Source organism: Papaver somniferum, unplaced genomic scaffold, assembly GCF_003573695.1.
Source record: "Papaver somniferum cultivar HN1 unplaced genomic scaffold, ASM357369v1 unplaced-scaffold_115, whole genome shotgun sequence".
NCBI lineage: Eukaryota > Viridiplantae > Streptophyta > Magnoliopsida > Ranunculales > Papaveraceae > Papaver > Papaver somniferum.
In genome coordinates this window covers 586113-604237 of record NW_020620492.1, presented here as the reverse complement: position 1 = coordinate 604237, position 18125 = coordinate 586113, and the positions used below count along the sequence as shown (strand labels likewise).

The 18125-nt window shown below is 38.0% G+C and overlaps 1 non-coding gene across 1 annotated transcript; it reads left to right on the top strand.

Moving 5' to 3' along the window:
• Positions 1 to 1826: 1826 nt before the first annotated feature.
• Positions 1827 to 1899, top strand: TRNAA-UGC. Its single transcript has one exon. It is a non-coding gene; the product is annotated as a tRNA-Ala (tRNA).
• The last annotated feature ends 16226 nt before the right edge of the window (positions 1900 to 18125 follow it).

Here is an 18125-nt window from a genome sequence, read left to right as displayed (position 1 = left end):
AGTCATGTGATACTCCTATAGAAAATGGCAACAAACTTGATAATGATGGTGATGTGTTAAGTGATATTGGGTCATATCAAAGGTTAGTAGACAAGTTAATTTATCTTATGAATTTGATCTCTACCTGTCAAACATTAGCATTTGTATTAGACAAACACATCAATGACAACTATATCATGGTCTATATTTCTGTTGATTGAATTCCCATGAATATTAGTACCTACTAACATTTGGAACATCATCTGATGGAATATTCAAATTGAAAGCAGGATGTGGCGCATTATGATTTCTCCTTTCACCAGACGCAATCAAAACTCACCTTTACTACTAGATGGAAATTTAAGTAGTTATTTTAGTGTAAAGGTGGATTTCATTTTCCTGAACCATGGAGTGAAATATGGGTACCTAATGACAGACTGCTGAACATAAAGGTAAGACTCACCTACACAACATATTCATTTTAGTATAATCTAATGTATGCGCACCTAGAATACATTTACATGGTTAACAGGAAAGTGCTCACCAGGTTCCAAAAATCCACCAACCAGCTGATACGTTAATAGATGTGACAATGCCAATTGTAAAATAAATTGAGGAGTAGGAGAGGGGGTGTGAGGATTTTGCAAGAGAAGACGGATAGAATGAAAACCTGGAGAACTTTGAGAAACGGTGTCATGACGGTCCAACAGAACCAGTTGAGCCTGCAAATGCACATATGTAACAGAAATGGTTAGATGGTCTTGGTGTCAGGTAGCGAAAGAGCTCTAAAAAGTTTAAGGAGAAGAAATCAAGAATAAATTGAATCGACTAAAACACAAGGGGCAATGTAAAAAACAAGGGGCAATGTAAACTGAAATCTATAGAATCAACAAAGGGCATATGCTTACAAAACACAAGTGTTTGTAATAATGTAATTTTTCACCAAAAGGAGTACGCTCTTCTGTGTTGTATTGTGTATTTATGTAGTTACAAACAAAAGAATTATGGTGAAGAGGTTGTCAAAAATGTATTTTATCACCAGTTATCACATAAGCCCTGTTCAGCAACGGAATTATCTATATATGAACATGCCCGCCTGCAGTAGTCTAACCTGCACTACAGTTCCAGGCTAGGAAACTACGGTGTCATGCTGTGGGATACGGTGCGTCAAATTAAGTTTCAGAAGCCTTATTTTAACAACGGAAATGGTGCAAAGTCGACCTCTAACCGAAACTCGAAGCGCGTGCCTAATCCTGTGCTTACTCATTCACATAAGGTTTGTGGTCATCTTTTATCAATCATATATGTCTTATGCACTAGTTATTATATATATTGTCGGTTTGCGGTAACAACTTGCAACAACAGGGAAGTAGAAAATAGCAGAAGAGGAGAAGGGACAGTTGAAAGAAAATTTGGTGACTGACAGAAGCACAAATGTAAATTTTCATTTTACTTTTTACAATTTTAATCCATTTGTTGCGTGCGCAGCTTACTGGTACGCGCACTTGTATCTGCAGGGACATCGTGTGATATTATCTGTTAACCGGAATCACCATACAGTACTACTGATGATGGATGGGATTTGGCGAACTTTTCACTTGGCAGGCCCAACAATGAAAAATAAACGTTTTGGTTGAATCACTTATTGTGCCATCACAGTAAATTAAAATTTCAACCATTGAATATTAACAGTAAATTTATATATCTCCCTTTACTAAATAGGCATTTTGAATCGACATAAATTAAAATTATATCACCTTTTCTGTAAACATTACCTGTACGGGTTTGGCCATTTGGGATTGGCGATTGCCTGATATATACCAAACATTTTGAGAAAGCTTCAGATTGGGGATGTAGCTCAAATGGTAGAGCGCTCGCTTTGCATGCGAGAGGTACAGGGTTCGATAACCTGCATCTCCAACTTTGTTTTGTTTTTTGCCATCACATGGAATGTTGCATGACCCGAAGATTCTCAGAGTACTAGATACCAATCATATCATCTTTAGTTAGAATATCATCACTTAAGACAAATCGCCACTTGTTATTGTTATATTACTAAAACATACCTCAAAGGGCTTGCTGACCAGCACTGATGGCAGCTCTCATATATTCTCGAAGCTTTTAACCACCATCGAAGTTAAAGCAGCACGATTAGATTTTTGAGCTCGTACAGGTAACAGGGTTTTCAAAGAGCAGATGTTTTCAACCTCACAATTCAACCAGTAGTGTTTGTTGGTGTCTTGCAACAATAAAAGAAACGTCAGATGTATCAAACAATAAATATAAATAACCGTATTAAACAACTCTACCACGAATAAATTGATGAGGGCAGAATCATAGGTTCAACAAGCTGTCCTTAACACATTAGTTCGCGGGTATACTCTGAAGTAATGCTAAACCCCAACGTGCGAAGATGTGTTCAGGATAAGACTGCCGGATATAACTTGAGTTAGCACAACGCAAATTACCCACTCTTGAACTCAGCAACAGGGATGGAAGTAAAACGCCGCACAAAAAATAAGAAGAAGAAGAAAAGTAGACCTAGAGATAGTCGCTTCTTGTGTGTTTTGAAATAAGAATTTCGATTCATATTTATAGGATGAGATACTTGCAAATTAAATCAAGTTAGGTTTTGGTTTTCTTCAAAAACAAGTAAAACTCGTAAAAGGAATTTTCCACAAATAAAACTCTTAAGAAAATATTTTTGGAATTAATTTCCTAAAGAAAAATTCGCCAAAAATAAATACGAGTAGAAGAGGAACTTGGTGCATGGTATACGCGCATGGGCATGGGTCGAAGCATGTATTTTTCGCCCGACCCGCTTCACCCACATTGTTTTACAACATATCAATGAGCACATGGTTATATAGTGGAACACCTCTTTAGTTTTCCATAATGTGGGACTAAAGGTTCCATTTCATGCACTCAAAAATGAGTGAGTATCCTTAGACCCTTAGGTCATGAGATCAAACCACACCAAGACCAAAAATCCATTTATTAAATAACTCATTTTTTCCAACAATCACCCACATGAATGAAATCTCGGTAAATAACGAAAAATCAGTGTACGAAAAATACCATTTAGGCAAAGGTGTCCATAAGGTCTTGAACCTTGCTTAGTGAGAAGTTACCGGAACTACTCGCTAGACAGTGAACGCGAAGTCTTGAACTGCTAGCGTTTGGTGTAATTCTAATAACATCCACGCATGATATCCTCCAAGTGTTGCTAAGTTCGTGCCGTTTTGTCCATTTTGGCCGTGGACATATCCTGTTTCTCAGAATGCTCTAGAGAATTGGCTCCATTCTCATAGGAAGAGACCCACTTCCTCATTCAGATAGGTGAGTTAATTAAAAGTCATCCTCCACATGCAGTCACACTATCACATCAACACCATAAGGAAGAGACAGAGAATGAAATTCTCTGATAGTGTTTACCTTTACCCACCACAAATTAGCTGTCTCATTCGAAACCTTGATCTTGGGATCTCCAGTCAACAAGGTTAAGTATCCTTCATGGCAAGTTTAATTATTTGAGCCTAAGCCCCATCCCCTTTGATGCTTTACTAACTATCTCCTTGGACAAACCTTTCGTCAAAGGGTCCGCGATATTCTCCTTGGACCTTGTCCAATCTATGGAAATAACTCCTTTTGAGATTAATAATTTCAAAGAATCATGTCTTCTACGCATATGTATAGACTTTCCATTGTAGAAGCTATTCTTAGCTCTACCTATTGCAGATTTTCTATCACAATGTATAGATATAGCAGGCACAGGCCTATGCCAGAGAGGAATATCTTCTAAAAAGTTTCTTAGCCATTCGGCATCCTCTCCTGCTTTATCTAACGCAATAAACTCCGACTCCATAGTTGAGCGAGCTATACATGTCTGTTTGGAACTCTTCCAAGATACAAACGCACCTGCTAGAGTGAATACATATCCACTCGTAGACTTAGACTCCTCTGAGTCTGCTATCCAGTTTGCATCGCAAAATCCCTCAAAGACGGCCGGATACCCTTCGTAATTCAAACAAAAGGTCATTGTGTACTTCAAGTACTTTAGCACTCTAATAAGTGCATCCCAATGTTTCTGCCCTGGATTTCAAGTATACCTGCTTAACCTACTCACAACATAAGCAATGTCTGGTCTCATACAATTCATCAAATACATCAGACTTCCTATGACTCTCGAGTATTCAAGTTGGTTAACACCTACACCCTTATTCTTCATGAGTTTGCAAGAAGAATCATATGGAGTGCAAACAGGTTTACAATCAAACTGATTATATTTCTTAAGTATGGATTCAAATAATGAGACTGACTCAGACTATAGCCATTAGAAGTTTTTCTAATCTTCATCCCTAATATGACATCAGCGGGGCCTAAGTCTTTCATGTCAAAGTTCTCATTCAACAGTTTCTTAGTGGTATTAATAACATCCATGTTTGTACCCAGTATAAGCATATCATCAACATACAAGCATACAATCACACAGGCATCCTTGACAAGTTTAGTATAAACACACTTATCAGATTCATTAATTCTAAAACCACTAGAAATCATCACATGATCAAATTTCTCATGCCACTCTTTAGGTGCTTGTTTCAATCCATACAAAGATTTCTTCAGTTTACAAACTTTCTTTTCACAACCTTTAACTACAAATACTTCGGGTTGTTCCATATAGATTTCTTCATCTAAATCACCATTCAAAAACGCTGTCTTTACATCCATCTGATGTATCTCTAGGTTATGGACAGAATCTATAGCAATTAACATCCTAATGGAGCTAATTCTACTCACTGGTGAATATGTATGAACGAAATCTATACCTTCTATCTTTTTATAGCCTTTCGCTACCAATCCAGCCTTGTATTTTTCAATAGTTCCATTTATATTACGTTTTATCTTGAAAATCCATTTACAACCTATGGCCTTAGACCCTGGAGGTAAATCTAAAAGTTCAAAAGTATCGTTTTCTCGAATGGAATCCATTTCACTAATTGAAGCTTCTTTCCACCACGGAGCTTCAGGACAAGTCATGGCTTCTTTATAAGTCTGAGGATCAAACTCGGCTAGGTATGTAATGCAACCAGGATAGGTTTTCTTTGTTTTAACCCTTTTACCTCTTCTAGGTTCTATTTCTGGTTCATCTTCCTCTAAAGGTAATGACCGACTGGTTGACGGAAATTCTAGGGGATCATCTAAACATCTCTTTCGAGAATCACGTTTCATAGGAAATACATTCTCAAAGAACTCAGCATCCCTAGACTCCATGATAGTATTCAACCCTATGTCAGAAATTTCAGAACTCACAACCATAAACCTATGAGCATTAGAATGCTCAGGATACCCTATAAAAACACAATCAACGGTTTTGGGTCCTATCTTAGTTGTCTTAGGAGGAGGGATGGCCACCTTTGCCAAGCACCCCCACACTTTGAAGTAAGCATAAAATGGTTGTCTACCTTTCCATAACTCATATGGAGTTTTATCTGATCCTTTAAAGAGTACTCTGTTCAGGATGTAATTGGCTGAGAGGATAGCCTCCCCCACAAGTTCGAAGGTAATCCTGAACTAATCAACATGGCATTCATCATATCCTTAAGGGTATGGTTCTTACGTTCAGCTACACCATTGGATTGAGGTGAATAAGGGGTTGTAGTTTCATGTATTATGCCATGTTCTTCACAGAAATTTCCAATAGGAATTTCATATTCACCACCACGGTCAGACCTAAAAGTTTTAATGGTAGCATTCAATTGGTTTTCAACTTCACGTTTATATATCTTAAAGGCTTCTAAGGAATCGTCCTTCCCTCTAAGCAAATAAACATGACAGTACCTCGTACAATCATATATAAAAGTGACAAACCATTTCTTACCACCTCTAGTTTGAACTGACTTCATGCCAACTAGGTCTGAATGGATTAACTCTAAGGGTTTAGTGTTTCTCTGGACATTCTTACTAAATGATTTCTTAGCATGCTTAGATTCTCCACAAATCTCACACTTATTACTTTTATCTAAAGTGAATTTTGGTACGCATCCTACGCTAGCCAATTTATGCATTGATTTGTAATTTACATGACCAAGTCTACCATGCCAAACGTTCGATGACACACACATGTAAGCAGAAGAATCATTCAATTTCACTTCAGGACTGGTTACATTAAGTTTATAAAGACCCCAGTCTTATAACCCTTACCCACATAATCATTGCCCTTAGTTACTATAAGTTTTCCAGACTCAATTGAAACTTTAAAACCCTTATCATCTAAAATAGAACAAGAAACAAGATTTTTGCAGATGTCTGGAACATGAAGAACTTCATTCAATGTGAGAGTCTTGCCAGATGTGAGCTTCAGACCGACCTTTCCTTTTCCTGCAACCTCTGATACAGATGAGTTACCCATATAGAGTTTCTCGCCTTCCCCTACCCTCTGGTAGGAGGAGAACAGGTCTCTGTTCCCATAAACATGCTTGGTAGCTCCAGAGTCTACCCACTAGTCCATCACATTGGTCACCAAATTAACTTCAGACACTACAGCAAAAAACTCGTCCTTGTTTTTTTCAACCAAGTTAGCATTATCCTTCTTATCCTTACGATGTCTACAGTGAACTGCCATATGGCCAGTAACTCCACAAGCATAACAAGCACCCTTAATTTTAGTAATGCTAGACTCTGGTTTTCGAAACATACCTTTCTTGGGAGGACCACGCTTCGAGTTACGATTGTTACTCTCACCTTTTCCATCTTTGTAAGATCTTTGTTCAGTCATATGAGCTTTGTTACTCATGTCCCTTGCAGAAGACACATTCTTGTCCTTGGTGCACAACATCTCTTCCACTTGAATTTTCTTTCCTAATTCAACCATGTTGATCTCGCCAGTTTCATGTCTTAGCTTTTTCTTGTACTCAGACCAAGAAGATGGTAACTTCTCAATTACCACAGATACTTGAAACGTCTCATCAATGACCATACCTTCAGCAAGAATCTCATTAATGATCTGTTGAAATTCGAGGAATTGATCAACATCAGGCTTATCATTCGTCATCTTGAAGTCCATAAACTTCGCCACCAGAAATTTCTTGCTCCCTGTAGTCTCCGCTTGATACTTTGCTTCTAACGCAGTCCAAAAATCATAAGCACTGAAATTTTCTTTAGCATTGTAAAAATCATACATCGCATCTTCCAAACCATTCATGATATGATTTTTCGCCAGAAAATTACACCTCTTGTTATACTCGATCGCCTCCTCAGTTAAACCTTCAGCATTCATCAATTCATTATGCGGAACAAGTACATAATCCAGTTCATGATGGCTTAGATAAAATAGCATCTTAGATTGCCATCTCTTGAAATCCTTTCCGTTAAACTTATGTGGTCTTTCAACGTCATTCTTTCCCATTGTTACAAGGAATACTAATGTGTTAAGATTGTTGGTGTCTTGCAACAATAGAAGAAACGTTAGATGTATCAATCAATAAATATAAAGAACTGTATAAAACAACTCTACCACGAACAAATTGATGAGGGCAGAATCACAGGTTCAACAAGTTGTCCTTAACAAATTAGTTCGCGGGTATACTCTGAAGTAATGCTAAACCCCAACGTGCGAAGATGTGTCTAGGATAAGACTGCCCGATATAACTTGAGTTAGCACAACGTAAGTTACCCACTCTTGAACTCAGCAACAGGGATGGAAGTAAAACGCCGCACAAAAAATAAGAAGAAGAAGAAAAATAGACCTAGAGATAGTCGCTGCTTGTGTGTTTTAAAAACAGAATTTCGATTCATATTTATAGGATGAGATACTTGCAAATCAAATCAAGTTAGGTTTTGGTTTTCTTCAAAAACAAGTAAAACTCATAAAAGGAATTTCCCACAAATAAAACTCTTAAGAAAATATTTTTAGAATTAATTTCCTAAAGAAAAATTCGCCAAAAATAAATACGAGTAGAAGAGGAACTTGATGCATGGTATACGCGCATGGGCATGGGTCAAAACATGTATTTTCCGCCCGACCCGCTTCACCCACATTGTTTTATAACATAACCATGAGCACATGGTTATATAGTGGAGCACCTCTTTAGTTTTCTACAATGTGGGACTAAAGGTTCCATTTCATTCACTCAAAAATGAGTGAGTATCGTTAGACCCTTAGGTCATGAGATCAAACCACACCAAGACCAGAAATCCATTTATTAAATAACTCATTTTCTCCAACAGTGTTTGGCTCCAGCAGCTGGGGGTAATCTCTTCTTACTCATGCCTGAACCTATGTTCTTAACCACCTTGAGACATTTCTTGTGCAGATTGAAGAATTGAAAACTTTTGGGATCCGCCCAGTAGAGTAATATGTGGTCGGTGAAGCTCCCAAAGAGAAAATTGTCACTAAAAGGAATTGAATACGTCGAAAGATCAACAATCTCCTTGTCCCAAACTTGGTCATCTGTGTAAGCTTTCAATATTTTCAAGTGAACCTTTTCCAAAGTAGTTGTATTAATTCCTACCAATGGTGGAGATTTCATTTCAAGCTAAGAATCCTTTCTACTCAAACATTCGAGTATCCGCAGTGCGTTCAACTGGGATTCGGATGTATTGCAACTTGTCTTCATGGAGGTCAAACAAGAGAACTACCTGCGGATCAGTGGTCCACCAAAACAAAGCTCCTCCTCCTGCTGCGGCTCCTCCATAGGAAGCGAATGTGGCTGAAGTAGATGTTTGTAATAATCCGGAATCTGGAGACCTGACTTCTGTCCAAGAAGATTTGATCCCAAAAGTAAAAAGCAAACACTTAGGAGAATTAGTTTCGAACATGAAAACGATGATTACCGATTTAAACTCATTGTTAATAAAATCAAAACCATACCCAGAAGAAATGAGCTTATAACCTCCTCCTCCTACACCATGAGGAGGGATTATCCGCAGTAGCTCTTTTGTAGTATAGTTCCCGTCTCCCTTTCTGTATCAGTATTTGACTCAAATCGATATCGTAATTATCATTATTGTCATCTAGAATATCTCTAGTATGAAACAAGCTTTTGAGCAGACATTGTTGTTCACCAGTACCATAATTAGTATTTCCTCTGTTTCCAAAAAATAGGCAGGTTTGTATGCAAATTTACACATAAACAAGCCTATTATTTAGAAAGGAGGGAGTATAAAATACAAGGATGGGATTTTTTTGGGAATAATTAATAAAGTGAGATTTTGTAAATTGTTGGTTTTGAAGGTTGATGGTATTGTATAAATACTTACTGGTGCAGCTTACTCTCGTCAGAGATTTGACTGGTAGTCTTGATAGAAACTCCAGAATGAGTTCATCTGGAAGAGATATCTGAAAATCATCATCTATTTTAACTACGTCTCCTTCTACTTGTTCTCTCTTCTGCTTCTTCATCTTTTTTGAGTTAGGGTTTTGGAATCTTCTTCTTTTCTGAGAGACGGAGAAAAGAAACAGGCCGATAATGTGTTATTCAGATTACGGAGTAGTTTTCTTTTTTACCTTTTTGACAAAAAATTATCTTACATCCTACGGTTTTGAGTTTTGCTCAAAAAATTACCTTACATCCTACGGTTTGGGAATGGATGACTTGTCTAATGCCTTTTTTCTACTCCGTCTCCATTTCTTCTTCCATCCCGCACAAACTTGACAGCTAAGCTAATTACTTAGGTCTATCGTATGAAAATGTTCTAAACATTTCGATTTCCCTTTTCATTCTGTTCTTGTTCTTTTACTTCACAGGGGGTTCTTAATCACATTGTAATCGGCCAATATACATGCACAGTAATTTATTTGAGAAGACACTAGTTGTGTTTGGCGTATATTGCAAGTCATACAACTCCTGTTTTGGTGTATATTTTTTGACGTGGAAAACAAGTCATAAAGCTATTTGGCCATGATGATGTCGATGGATTCACAAGAAAAAACAGCCGGAAATGACAATACATAGTGTTGTGCTATGTAAGACCCAAATCACCTTTACATGACACCTAGATTGAGAAACTATGTCAGGAATAATGTGGACTAACTAGAGAATTAAATAAATGATTAACTGTACATCATGTTGGCAACGGTGAACAAGTAACTATCAGCAATGATGTTGCTTTCTACCGTTCCGGTATATTTTGTCATTTGATGATTTACTCGTAGGGTACAACTAGATTTTCGTATGGATACACAAAATAATACTAATTCTTAATACACGAAACTAAAAACATCATTAGAACTGATACACATGCATTCGCGTGAGTGAGTCTCAGTCTTGCAGGACCTATCAGTTCAAAGGATTATCAGCTCCCTGAATTAGGAATCAGTGTTTTTGGGGTGTTTTGGGTTTCCGGCCTATCTAAACCCACCATATACAATATCTTGTCCACTGTTATTGCAATCCGTGTTAAACGGAAATCTTAATATTGAGAAAGCTAGGCATGATTAGAAATGGAGGGTAGCATCACATGGTGGGGCTAAGGTTTTTGTTACGATTGTGGTGAATAATAATACATATGGTTCATTATACGCGTTCTCAGTGATCGTGAATTATATTGATAGAAAGATAAGATGTTCGCGATCTTAAGAATGTTGCACGAGCTTAGCTTAGATCATTTGAAGCAGTAACGAAGATGATCTATGGTTTCGAAGATACACAACACCTGCACAGATTTTGCCAGTTGAACCCCAGTTGCCTTGAGTATATGTGGAATTATGGATCATTTTGTTGATAGTAGTCAAAGCCCAAAGGTCTTCTATAACATAAAAAAATGAAGCAGTTGGTAATTAGTGCAGGGTGTACTAACTTGTACATGAATATTGTTTGTATTTAAAGTTTTAGATTCTTCCATTAGAAATGACGGTTTCTTTTCGTTAGAATACGGGTATCTGACTTAAAATCAATTGGGAATGAGTTGGAGAGGCCCTAAAAGATTATAAACCGCAGGATTTCTAATTGACCAAAACTTAATTAAGAGTATTTTCAAATTCTCAAAGGGTATCAAGCTTAAGTATAGTACGTAGATGACTTCTTTTAGAAGGTGTTTGTATTCATTTCAAAAATTACTTTTCGACTTCATTCGGTCGAAAAACCACCTACTTCTGTAAAGCGGATACTAGTTTTTGATTATAATTTCTGGAATTAAATTCCATTTCGATATACAAACGCCCTCGTAGGTTTATTGCTTCTGCTTTCCCTTGCACACAACCTTGACCTTCTGGTTTATTGCTTCCGTTTATGCAACTAATGTATAATTGATGCAGAAAGTAAGTTATTATGCTGTTGATGGTTTCACAAGAAAAATAGCAAGAATAAGAATATGTTTGTTAAACTACGAGTTGGAATTTAATGAATTTTGTATAATCTGATTTTCATATTTGTGTTAATACATTGCATTTTTGCAGGGTATTCAACTGAAGTTGCTCAAGCTTCTCCAGCCTCTATCAAAACCAAAACCAAAACCAAAACCAAAGATCTTTTCCAGTAGCAAGTACCAGGTCGAGTAGGGATATTGTCTCGTAAAGACCGTATCCCCAAGGGTGCAAGGAAGTTTTTACACCGGCTGTCTGCTAGCCGAGAGGTAACTTACCCAAAGGTAAGAAGTAATCCTTAACACCTTCCGTGTCTTGTTCGTTTCGGCACAGGGGGTAGTGTCCCACCACTTCCATGGGATTACACATTTGCTACAATGTAGCTGATGAGGCCACGTACTCCATGTCCCGGCTGCAGGGCTACGAGGTAATTATTCCCCTTCACGATCTTGCGAGCTACAGAGCTACTGAGGGATGTCCCCTTTCACAATTCTTCCGTGACGTTTTACTTATTCACGGATTGCACAGTCCTACTAAGAGAAAAAGCTTGAAACAAATAATCAAAGGTATAAAAGGTAAAGAAGGGTTCAGTCACGTACCTCTTGTACATACCTCTCTTACGTGGATCGCTACCCTCCACGCTGCTTTGTCGAGCGCCAACTCTCTCCCCATGCCTCGGTCCTTCAGGTCCCGTTTTATACATTCATCCCAAGTTAATTTCGGCCGTCCTCGTTTCTTCATTCTGCCTTCGGCTCGTCCGATGCGTCCTAAACGTACCGAAGCCTCAGGCGGTCTCCGCTGGATATTCACAAACAAACGCAACCGGTACTGCGTGAGTATCTTCTCCATCGATGCTACCCCAAGCTTCCCATGAATAAAATCATCCCAAGCTAATTTCGCCCGTCCTCGTTTCTTCATTCTGCCTTCGGCTCATCCGATGCGTCCTAAACGTACTTCTACCTCAGGCGGTCTCCGCTGGAGATTCCCAAACAAATGCAGCAGGTGTTGCGTGAGTATCTTCTCCATCGATGCTACTCCAGCCTCTATCATCGCTCAGAAAAAAAAACCAAACAAAACCCCGTTTTTCAACCATTATCTTCTCTCTGTGTATCTTCATCTATACCTGAACAGTGTTCTCTTTTTGAAATTGTAGCACTATTCACCCATTTAAAACTTCACCGGCATTGTTTAAGCTTTTGAGGCAGCAAATTGAATCCTCTGTGCAGAGTACTTCACCCATCTTTTCCCTCTCTGCCTACCCTCTGACCCTGCCCTTTCAAACCCTTTAATATCACTTTTGCATTTACTTATTCCCCTCATCATTCTAATTCCTCCCCCGCTTTGTTAGTAACCATCCCACCTACCAGAGTCTTAAACCCTCTTAACTCCATTACCCTATCTGACTGCTATGTGTAGACTGATCTGGTATGCTAGCTATGGTCTTGGTACTAGAGCACGGTGTAACTATGCAAGAGTCTTACATCCACCCAGTCCACTCTAGTTTTTCTTTCCTCTAGTGGTATTTCTGGATCTGGTTATTGATAATGATCCCTGTATTAGCTACTCCATGGTGTAAAAAGCTAAAATCTTTCTTCACAAACATTTCAACTAATTGTCTCAGTATCCACTCTCAAGTGTTATCAATGAATCAACCATACAATACAGAGAAAATGCTCAAAAAACTAGACATCAACAAAGTTTTTAACCTTACAGAGGAACAAATTGCTGAAAGTAGAGATCAATCAAAACTTCAAATAATCACCAAGATAAACTGTTCTTTCAAACTGAAGAAAGAAAAAGCAGTAGAAATAGTACAACAAGTTTGGAAATTAGATTATGCTCCAGAAAGTACATTAGTATTTAGAGGAAAAGAAAACAACATCTTTGTTTCTAACATGCAAACAAGGAGTGATGTTCTATATGCTTTATCCAAAAACCTCTGGAGTCTGGACCCTTTTCTGCTGGTGGTCCAAGAATATCTATTTGGAGTTTCACCTGCTTCAATAAATATGGATGACATAAATCTATGGGATAAACTAATGAACCTCCCATCTGAGCTCTCATGGTGGAGAAACCATCAAGGAGCCAACAAAATCTCTCATGCCCCAGAGCACTTGTAGAGATAAATGTGAATGAAAGACTTTGGGACCACATCCCAGTCAATGTGGGGAAAAAAGAAATGCTCAAAGTGAATATATTTTTTGAGAAACTACCAAAGGGATTCTGCAAGCACTGTAGAATACTCAATCATCCAAATAAAAAATGCAATCAGCCACAACATCTCCATATCCAGGACACAAAAATGAAGGAATTGGAAGAAATGGAGGAGGATGAATCTTTTGTAGAAGAACAAATGCAAGCACTGTCAAAGACTACTTTCAAGGCTACATCACCCTTACTGACTGAATGTTTACAAAGTACTCAGATAGGATAATCGGGCCACACTCAAGATGCACAACTAGGAGATTCCAAACTGACTGATGAGGTGACAAATCTGCTGAGGGGGACTACAATGACAACACCTCCAACTCCAAGTTTCAAATTGAGGGTGTTACTAAAAGAGACTTTGGTTGAAGCTGAAGATGTGCATACAAAGAGACAGTTCACAGATGGGGAGGAGATGACACCACCACAAAATATACAGAGAATAGGAACTGAAAATGAGAGAGCTTTTAAAAAAAGAGAAAAAGATTAAGAAACTTTCGATTTATTCATGGTCCACCTGAGGTGGTGAATTTTTCGACGCATCCAAATTCATCTTTTCAACTGATAAATCCTACTTCATATGTCGAACCATCTCCAAGTTTTGAAAGTTTCAAGCCACATACTAGACCAACAAGAAGAGTTTTCTTAGCAAAAGTTCAAGGAAGGGTCACAACATAGAAGAACCAACAGAAACAACCAAGAGAGAGGGTCACCAAGGAAAACAAAGAGGTGGTTTTCTGCAATGGAAGAAAAGGCAAAACCACTCTAATCATTAAGAGGGACGCTAGGAAGAGTTTGAAGCACATAAATCTACCAAGTTTAGCACTGCTTCTTCAAAGCTTTCTATCTCAACAAACCAGAATGAGACAGGTCTGTCGGATGTAAATGAATCCTTGTAATAGACAATATAATTCTGTTACCTTATTTATCTGGGAGAATATACGATATGCAATAAAGTCTCCCAGATTTCCTGTAATACTATTTATATGAGTTTATGGAATAAGAATAATTCAAGGATTCATTTACATCCGATAAGGTCAAGCAAGTAGGCCAGCTCCTACCACAATGGACTCTATCCTAACTGCAGGAAAAGAAGCAATGCCAACCACATAACACATACCAAAGATACAAACTGGAAATTCCCAAAAGAAAACAATTATGCGAAGGAAAAGAACAACTGTAAAACTCTCTACAAAGTTGATGAAACCAAATTATGAAAAGGCACTCATGAGAGCAATGCTGCAACTCACAGCAAAGAGGCAAAGGAAAGTAAAAAAAAAGGTTATCAAGATGGATATTGCACTGAGCCCTACTCTACAACTTCCACATCAGTTATACCAGCAGAACTTGGAGACACAAACAAGAGAAAATTTGGTCTCTACCCAGAATAACCAGATTCATCAAGCCAAAAACCAAATTTCAACCATCTCACCTGTCAGAGCAGCCACAGTTCAACCAAAAAAATCCACCAGTCCATCTTTTCCCGCATTCCTCTTTTCAGATCCCAGATCCTCAGAGACCCTCCTCCTCCATAAACCTTTCTCCTAAGACTCCTTCTTCTGCTGCCATCGATAGAAATTGGGAGCCTAGCAGAGAGCAACCTCGGATGACTCCCCAAAAAAGTTGCAACAAAGCACAAGATGAGAAATGGGTGCAGCCTGTGGATTCATACACAACAATTGAGATCGCTAGCTCAAGCAATTGGGTACATGGCTTGGAGATGAACCAGGTAACAATTTCTATACTACCAATTTTCAGTACTCAATTCAATTTATTTCACAGTCAATTTGATATTATGTCTCTCAACATACTGTCTTGAAAATGTTAAGGGTTAAATAAAAACACAATCCTACACCTTCAGAACCTAATCAAATGCCAAAACCCAGATATCCTATTTCTTCAGGAAACCAAACACAATGAAGCTTATATAAAACCAATCATCAAAAAATTACAATACCTTGATATGATTGTTGTCGAACCCACAGGAAAGATTGGCACTACAGGAGGTTTAGTGCTTGGTTGGTCCCCTAGGGTTTCCATTCAACTAATCCATAGCTCAGATAAACTAATAGGGTGTGTAAGGAATTGGTCGACACTCAATATAGTACATTGTTTGAAGAAGGAGTTAGTTCCATATACATGATTGATTATTTCTGTGAATTGGTGGTGTTTTAGTGTTTTGGGAAAACATGAATTGTTTTCAAATCATTACAATGATTACATGAAAGTTAAGTGTTATTTCCATTGGGCACCTCTTTTAGGGATGATGTGCTCACCCATTCCCACTTTCAGTTTCAGAGACAGATCAGAGTTGTGGAGTGATAGACGCATTTATGTGTCTAATATAGCTCATTTGTATATATTGTTAGTACTCGATATTGTACTTATTTGGTTATTTTATGTATTTGTAGGTGTTTTTGGAAAATAATCTCTTGCGGCGAATTTGGCTAAAAATGTGGCATTTGGACCTCCGTTGATAACGTACCGGAAGCGCCTCAGAAATGTACCGGAAGTATCCCAGAAATACCCCGGAGGAACCCCGAAAAAAGTGCGGAAAATGCCCCAGAGGACACTTGCTATACGGACCCTTGATTTTGGATAAGGGGTAACCTAATTACTAAGGGGTGACCCATTTCCAGGCATCTGCTAAAGGGAGACCAGCCACAGATAAGGGGAGGTCAATTTCTCAAATTTAAAAGCAAATTTTGGCGGGAAAATGCATGCATCGTCTGGCAGATTTTGGTTCGATTATTGGAGGAGTTTTAATGCGATTAAACACCGGAAATCAGTTGGGATAATCCTGTTAGACCTAAACAGACCCTATGCAAGTGATTGGGCTGATCGAATTGGGCTGGAATGGCCGGGAGAAGTAATCAAAGTCTCAACAGAGAGACGTGCTCTGTTTCGAGTTCAGGAGATTTTTGAGAGATTTCTGGAGGACTTTGACGCTGGATTAACATGTACATGGTCTTATTCAAGTCTAGGGAAGAGTTTGGTAGCTATTTTATAGCTAACAGCACGTGAAAAAGCTCAACAGAAGCGACTATTCTCTCAACAGCGCAGAGAAGAAAAAGAAAGAAAAAGTCGGAATTTATACGAGATATTTGGGGTCTGTGGGATATATAAGAGTTTTTCAAGTCAAAGGGTTAGAAACCCTTAGGAGAGAGTTTAGAGTCCAGGAGAGCCGAGGAGAAGCAATTATAGAGGAGACAACGCTGCTGCTGCTGCTGCCATTAAAGCTTCTGAAGAACACGAAGAACAGACTCGCAGAGACAGTCGTTCTTCAGCAGACTTATTTCAACACCCAAGTGTCGTAGTTCAACAGCGTTATATATGTATCGTTTATAAACGGCAGTGGTCATCTTTGTAACAGTCACGCTGTAACGTTTATACAGCGTTGCAAACTTCTCTTTATCACCATATTCATCAATAAAAACACCTATTAAGCAATTTTGAGCAAGTTTTGATATGAGGAGCTAAACCCCTTAGCCAAGGCGACGGAGGAAGCCATTGGTCCTTATTTATGGTATAATTCTAACTTTATTATTTATTTGCAATATTATTATTGATTATTTGCATGGGATTGAATTGAAATATTAGTTCTTATTGAATAGTTGTGAATTAATTTGATGAAGCATGCTGGGTTTTAAATACTTTTGATGTTTTATACTCGTTGATTACAACTATTACTTCAAGAATATATTTGAGGCAAATATTAGAATTATTTTTAAAGATAGAATTGCATGATTTTATTTAGAGTTTATCAATTAATGGATCAATGGTGGAATCCTAGTCTTGGTTTTTTCTCCAAAAGTTTGAACTATTTTATTTATTTGCATGTTTAATTTAAATCTATAAAAATTGTTTTCTTCACAAGTCTGAAAAGACCCAGTTTTTACCACTACTACAATCACTATTTGAAAACCATCAAATTTTTGGCGCCGCCGACGCGGACCTGTGTTTAGTTAGCATTTTTTTAGATTTTTATTATTTTATTATTTTTGTTCTTCTTTACGTTTTTGTTTTTTTTTTTTGTTTCCTTGCAGATTTTTGAAGTTGGAGCGAAAGACAATTTGCCAAAGCTTGTGGTGATTTACTTAAAGTTTGGGAGCGAAAAGCAAAGCTAAAGGAGCGAAAGAAGAAGATTTTTTATTTATTTTGATAAAAAGAGAGAAAAAAAAAAGAGAGACATTTTTTTGTAATTTTTTTTTTTTTAGACTTTCTTTTCTTTTGTATTTTTTTTTATGGACTTTGGACATTAATTTTGGGACATTTTTATTTTTATTTTTAAACCCTACGGAAGGGTACCCTTAAATATAAACTGTTTGCAGGGAAGGACGACGATTACGATATCGTCTCGGCCCCTCGGGTTCGCACACGGCATAGGAGTCGTGGCCCGAGTCGACTTCAGCGGTTCTTCGCCCGTCTGGTACGGGAGGTAAAATTCTAAACACCCGCGAATCTCCTGCAAGCGGGTTACTGGACTCCTTAAGGTGAATATATGCTGAGGACTTGAATATGGACTGTTTTTAAATTCCTAGTAAAGGGCAAGGACTGGACCATATAAGATAAGGGTTCGGATTTCATCACCGCTCCCTTCTTGCCCGCCTTAGGAAAACGAAACCTAAAGCGAACC